Genomic DNA, 7,101 nt, shown 5'->3' with positions numbered 1-7,101 from the left:
TGTTTTTATAAAGACTTGTATTACCTTTTTGCTACCTTTTATTCTTTGCATCCGCCAGTCACGACCTTCGACCTTTTGGGAACGTCTTAGGCCTATCTTTCGATTTTTAGACTTCATTTGATTTACAGTAGTTATTACGTACGTTTTATTATTGCAAGATGCCAACCAGGCCATATCCGCCAGTCTTGACCTTTGACCTTTTGGCCACTTAGAGTGGAATTTTCAAGATGGATTCGATTTATAGTACTTTATTAGCATCCAATTTAATACAATATTTAACTACTCAACAGAACAAAGCCAATCTGGGCAGTGACTAAGAACAGAACGTTTTAAGCTCAGACAACCAAACAAACAAACAGATTGCGGCGGTCAATCAAACAACCCGTCTCACAGGCCTACTCAGGATAACCCGACCTAAAACTGACCCTAAACCTAACCGTCTCACAGGCCTACTCAGGATAACCCGACCTAAAACTGACCCTAAACCTAACCGTCTCACAGACCTACTCAGGATAACCCGACCTAAAACTGACCCTAAACCTAACCGTCTCACAGGCCTACTCAGGATAACCCGACCTAAAACTGACCCTAAACCTAACCGTCTCACAGACCTACTCAGGATAACCCGACCTAAAATTTACCCTAGCAACATCCTGTCTTCCAGACATCCACGCTACCTGAAAGAAGACAGCTTTCTGAATCCAACGATACCAGTTATGTGCACGTCGGACCTCCGCTTCAAAAGATACGGCCAGGTAAGCTTTGGCCAATCAGATCGCATATGCTAATGAAGGTGGAACCAATGAGGGTGAAACTCGCTTTTATCTATATACCTGTCTTCCAGACATCCACGCTACCTGAAAGAAGACAGATTTCTGAATCCAACGATACCACTTATGTGCACGTCGGACCTCCGCTTCAAAAGATACGGCCAGGTAAGCTTCGGCCAATCAGATCGCATATGCTAATGAGGGTCGAATTAATGAGGGTGAAACTCGCTTTTACCTATATACCTACTCGCAGTTAACCCCAGACTAGCCCCTAACCCAAACCTCAGAGCTGCTAACCCTAGCCTCACTAACCCTTAACCTACTCGCAGTTAACCCCCAGACTAGCCCCTAACCCAAACCTCAGAGCTGCTAGCCCTAGCCTCACTAACCCTTAACCCAATTAACTCCTCACCCCACCAACTTTAAACATGCTAGTCCCTATGCTCCATAAACCTTCATTAACACAAAACTTCATCAAACTCTGCACAGAAATATCGTAAACTAATCTCTATCCATCCATCCATCCATCCATCCATCCATACCAGCACCCAACACTTTACACAACCTTTGAGAGGAACAATATGTTCTTCCTTTACATGTTCAATAGTCTAAATTGCTCAAGCCTATCTGCTGTTTTATCTTAAATTGTTCAATTCTGAATTGTAATGATACACTCTCTCTCTCTTTCACAAACACACTCACACACACAAACTGGCTGGAAAACTGTTTTTATAAAGACTTGCATTTCCTTTTTGCTAAAAAGACAATTGATTTCACAGGTTATTTCATTTGGATGTATTTTTTCTATCTATTTTCTATCTATTTTTTTTTCTTTATTCTCTAACTAACTATCTATCATCTATCTATCTATCTATTCCAGGATATTACCCTTGGCTTCTCGTCGCCCTCTCCTGGATAAAACTGTGAATAGCCATGTGTAAGAAACTGCTAAGAATTCCAATATTTTAGCAGAAAATAACACACACACTCTCTCTCTCTCTCTCTCTCTCTCTCTCTTTCACACACACACACACACACACACACACACACACACACACACACTCTCTCTATCTCTCTCTCTCTCTTTCACAAACACACACACACAAACTGGCTGGAAAACTGTTTTTATAAAGACTTGTATTACCTTTTTGCTACCTTTTATTCTTTGCATCCGCCAGTCACGACCTTCGACCTTTTGGGAACGTCTTAGGCCTATCTTTCGATTTTTAGACTTCATTTGATTTACAGTAGTTATTACGTACGTTTTATTATTGCAAGATGCCAACCAGGCCATATCCGCCAGTCTTGACCTTTGACCTTTTGGCCACTTAGAGTGGAATTTTCAAGATGGATTCGATTTATAGTACTTTATTAGCATCCAATTTAATACAATATTTAACTACTCAACAGAACAAAGCCAATCTGGGCAGTGACTAAGAACAGAACGTTTTAAGCTCATTTTAGACAACCAAACAAACAAACAGATTGCGGCGGTCAATCAAACAACCCGTCTCACAGGCCTACTCAGGATAACCCGACCTAAAACTGACCCTAAACCTAACCGTCTCACAGGCCTACTCAGGATAACCCGACCTAAAACTGACCCTAAACCTAACCGTCTCACAGACCTACTCAGGATAACCCGACCTAAAACTGACCCTAAACCTAACCGTCTCACAGGCCTACTCAGGATAACCCGACCTAAAACTGACCCTAAACCTAACCGTCTCACAGACCTACTCAGGATAACCCGACCTAAAATTTACCCTAGCAACATCCTGTCTTCCAGACATCCACGCTACCTGAAAGAAGACAGCTTTCTGAATCCAACGATACCAGTTATGCGCACGTCGGACCTCCGCTTCAAAAGATACGGCCAGGTAAGCTTTGGCCAATCAGATCGCATATGCTAATGAAGGTGGAACCAATGAGGGTGAAACTCGCTTTTATCTATATACCTGTCTTCCAGACATCCACGCTACCTGAAAGAAGACAGATTTCTGAATCCAACGATACCACTTATGTGCACGTCGGACCTCCGCTTCAAAAGATACGGCCAGGTAAGCTTCGGCCAATCAGATCGCATATGCTAATGAGGGTCGAATTAATGAGGGTGAAACTCGCTTTTACCTATATACCTACTCGCAGTTAACCCCAGACTAGCCCCTAACCCAAACCTCAGAGCTGCTAACCCTAGCCTCACTAACCCTTAACCTACTCGCAGTTAACCCCCAGACTAGCCCCTAACCCAAACCTCAGAGCTGCTAGCCCTAGCCTCACTAACCCTTAACCCAATTAACTCCTCACCCCACCAACTTTAAACATGCTAGTCCCTATGCTCCATAAACCTTCATTAACACAAAACTTCATCAAACTCTGCACAGAAATATCGTAAAACTAATCTCTATCCATCCATCCATCCATCCATCCATCCATACCAGCACCCAACACTTTACACAACCTTTGAGAGGAACAATATGTTCTTCCTTTACATGTTCAATAGTCTAAATTGCTCAAGCCTATCTGCTGTTTTATCTTAAATTGTTCAATTCTGAATTGTAATGATACACTCTCTCTCTCTTTCACAAACACACTCACACACACAAACTGGCTGGAAAACTGTTTTTATAAAGACTTGCATTTCCTTTTTGCTAAAAAGACAATTGATTTCACAGGTTATTTCATTTGGATGTATTTTTTCTATCTATTTTCTATCTATTTTTTTTTCTTTATTCTCTAACTAACTATCTATCATCTATCTATCTATCTATTCCAGGATATTACCCTTGGCTTCTCGTCGCCCTCTCCTGGATAAAACTGTGAATAGCCATGTGTAAGAAACTGCTAAGAATTCCAATATTTTAGCAGAAAATAACACACACACTCTCTCTCTCTCTCTCTCTCTCTTTCACACACACACACACACACACACACACACACACACACACACACACACACACTCTCTCTATCTCTCTCTCTCTCTTTCACAAACACACACACACAAACTGGCTGGAAAACTGTTTTTATAAAGACTTGTATTACCTTTTTGCTACCTTTTATTCTTTGCATCCGCCAGTCACGACCTTCGACCTTTTGGGAACGTCTTAGGCCTATCTTTCGATTTTTAGACTTCATTTGATTTACAGTAGTTATTACGTACGTTTTATTATTGCAAGATGCCAACCAGGCCATATCCGCCAGTCTTGACCTTTGACCTTTTGGCCACTTAGAGTGGAATTTTCAAGATGGATTCGATTTATAGTACTTTATTAGCATCCAATTTAATACAATATTTAACTACTCAACAGAACAAAGCCAATCTGGGCAGTGACTAAGAACAGAACGTTTTAAGCTCATTTTAGACAACCAAACAAACAAACAGATTGCGGCGGTCAATCAAACAACCCGTCTCACAGGCCTACTCAGGATAACCCGACCTAAAACTGACCCTAAACCTAACCGTCTCACAGGCCTACTCAGGATAACCCGACCTAAAACTGACCCTAAACCTAACCGTCTCACAGACCTACTCAGGATAACCCGACCTAAAACTGACCCTAAACCTAACCGTCTCACAGGCCTACTCAGGATAACCCGACCTAAAACTGACCCTAAACCTAACCGTCTCACAGACCTACTCAGGATAACCCGACCTAAAATTTACCCTAGCAACATCCTGTCTTCCAGACATCCACGCTACCTGAAAGAAGACAGCTTTCTGAATCCAACGATACCAGTTATGTGCACGTCCGACCTCCGCTTCAAAAGATACGGCCAGGTAAGCTTTGGCCAATCAGATCGCATATGCTAATGAAGGTGGAACCAATGAGGGTGAAACTCGCTTTTATCTATATACCTGTCTTCCAGACATCCACGCTACCTGAAAGAAGACAGATTTCTGAATCCAACGATACCACTTATGTGCACGTCGGACCTCCGCTTCAAAAGATACGGCCAGGTAAGCTTCGGCCAATCAGATCGCATATGCTAATGAGGGTCGAATTAATGAGGGTGAAACTCGCTTTTACCTATATACCTAACCCTAACCGTCTGGTGAGATTGTGTGGGGGGAGTTCGTTGTAAACCCCAAAAAACCTAACCCTAACCCTAACCCTAACCCTACTGTCTAACCCCTACCCACACCCCAAACCTAAACCTAACCGTCACTGTCTTTTTGTTTTATTTCACCCATTTTCATTTTTACCCTCCACTGTACAACCCGGATACGATAACCCGGGTCACGACAACCCGCATTGTTTTTACCCCAACTTTTTCCCATAAACCCTTTTTATTTCTACCCCAACATGATAATTTTATAAAAAATATTAACTCTATGCAGAGTTACTGTAAAACAACTATCCTTTTCTACTATTTTCCATGATTTACCTCACCCTGTCTTATCTTTTTTCTCTTTCTACGGTACAACCCGCATACCGTAAACTCTGATTTCAATAACCCCCTTTGGGTTTTTACCCCAACATGATGGGGGTATAATTGGTTATATATACTATGGATATATAACTTTTTATAAAAACCTAATTCATGGTTATTAAAATATAAAAAAGTTCATGGGGGCTTAAACTTGTGGTCAATAAACAACTTCTGTATAAAGACCTTTTTTAAATCAATACAAATGGAGTGAAGTACAGTTAATTCCACATGGACTTACTGTAAAATAACTATCCTTTCTTATTGTCTTTTCCTTCCCATTCTCTTTACAAATATTAATTTACATCTATACAGGATCTTTTCAAGAGGTGTGGACCATCTTTCTTCTTTTTTCCTTCTTATATCTATAAATATACATGGTTAATTTTGTTTTGTATAATGGACCGGAGAGTGGACAGTAGGCTATCGATGCGGACATTCCTGATCCTCGGTTTCTTACACATGTGGAGCGGCCAGTTGAAAGAATGGACAGTGCACAACCATATTCGGGCTCCTCTGGAGCTCGATTATTGGATTTACATAAACCTAACCCCTCGGACCCTACCCCTCGGACCCTACCCCTCGGACCCTACCCCTCGGACGGTTGGGGTCCAAGGCTCGAATCAAAGCCAGGGGATTGACACATCGAGGCAGAATTGGCATACAGGAATCCCAAAGTAGATCTGAGCTGCAGTTTGTAGCCAATAAAGGATTAAACAAAGGGCTGAAAGGCACCAGCTCAGACAATATGGTCTTTAGTATGATCTAGTTGCAGCAGTAAAACTAGAATAAATCAAAAATAACAAATACTCAGGGAAAGAACACAATTAAATAGATGTAAAAACAGACAAGGAAATAAATGGAGTACATATATACAGACACCGAGTCAACAAAGAACAGGTGGACACAATAGGTTGGCATATTAACAAACATACAGGAAACTTATCAAGAGAACAGAAACTAAGACAGGAAATTTACAGGAACTGGGACCAAAATAAAATAAAAACCTGACAATTGCTTAATTTTACATAATTCAAATTTTCAAAATGACTTATGTAAAACTACAAATAATACAAAGGCCTATGGGCACAAGAATACGGTAAATAAATTAAGAGGTTAGGTGGAAAATAAAGAAAAAGGTTAATAGACTTTTTTTAGGACAAAGGCTCATGGTTGCAAAAAGAAATTCTGAAATAAAAAAGGAACACATGAAACTGGCATAAATTACTAGTGCAAAAAGTCACAACATAATACAAAAAACACAGCTACAAAAGAGCACAGATTTTAAATAAATAAATAAATAAACAAAAAGGAAAAAAGGCATAGACAAACTAAAAGGTACACAAATATAAAGTATGCAGACAGGTTTAACAGCATATTAGAGAGCAAATTACACCAACTATAACACAAGTGATTCAAGACTGATTTGTCTTCCAAGTGTCAGACACTTGTCAAGCACCACTGAAATCTAAAGCATTTGTACATACCAAAATATGCTTGGCTGAAAACTTAAATATCTTGTTAATGTTGACAATGCACCAATGATCAACTATCCCTGAAGCTTTTTAGTGTACCTTGCTAAAAGCATCTCTGCTGGCTAATTCTTGGAGTGCAGAGCACCTCTATATATCTGAGCTTAAGTGGCTTTGAATATTAACCTGCAGTCAACTAACTAAAATTCTCAACCAGTAAACTGGTTCCAACAGTTTTATGGTGGAGCATATAAAATGAGCATATGGGCACAGGTAGAAAAGGGTACAGACAAAAATAAAGGAGCAAAAAGTGTAAATAATGGCATTAAAGTCCATTAACTAATTTGATACAAAACTTTACAATAAAATAGGGTGTATATAATAGCATAACAGGCAGACAAAAGTCAGTTTATTTAATTTCATAAAATAAA

At 40.1% G+C, this 7,101-nt stretch overlaps 3 long non-coding RNA genes across 3 annotated transcripts; 2 read left to right on the top strand and 1 right to left on the bottom strand.

Moving 5' to 3' along the window:
- The first annotated feature begins 1,597 nt into the window (after positions 1-1,597).
- Positions 1,598-2,830, top strand: LOC125265937. Its single transcript, XR_007184372.1, has 3 exons — positions 1,598-1,707; positions 2,560-2,650; positions 2,740-2,830. It is a non-coding gene; the product is annotated as an uncharacterized LOC125265937 (long non-coding RNA).
- On the bottom strand, positions 1,705-4,893 carry LOC125265936. Its single transcript, XR_007184371.1, has 3 exons — positions 4,866-4,893; positions 2,526-4,812; positions 1,705-2,417 (listed from the first exon to the last, which is right to left on the bottom strand). It is a non-coding gene; the product is annotated as an uncharacterized LOC125265936 (long non-coding RNA).
- Positions 3,494-4,777, top strand: LOC125265938. The gene is made up of 3 exons (XR_007184373.1): positions 3,494-3,603; positions 4,458-4,548; positions 4,638-4,777. It is a non-coding gene; the product is annotated as an uncharacterized LOC125265938 (long non-coding RNA).
- Positions 4,894-7,101: the final 2,208 nt, after the last annotated feature.

This window comes from Megalobrama amblycephala, linkage group LG3 (assembly GCF_018812025.1).
Source record: "Megalobrama amblycephala isolate DHTTF-2021 linkage group LG3, ASM1881202v1, whole genome shotgun sequence".
Taxonomy (NCBI): domain Eukaryota; kingdom Metazoa; phylum Chordata; class Actinopteri; order Cypriniformes; family Xenocyprididae; genus Megalobrama; species Megalobrama amblycephala.
This window is presented reverse-complemented; position numbering and strand designations above follow the sequence as displayed.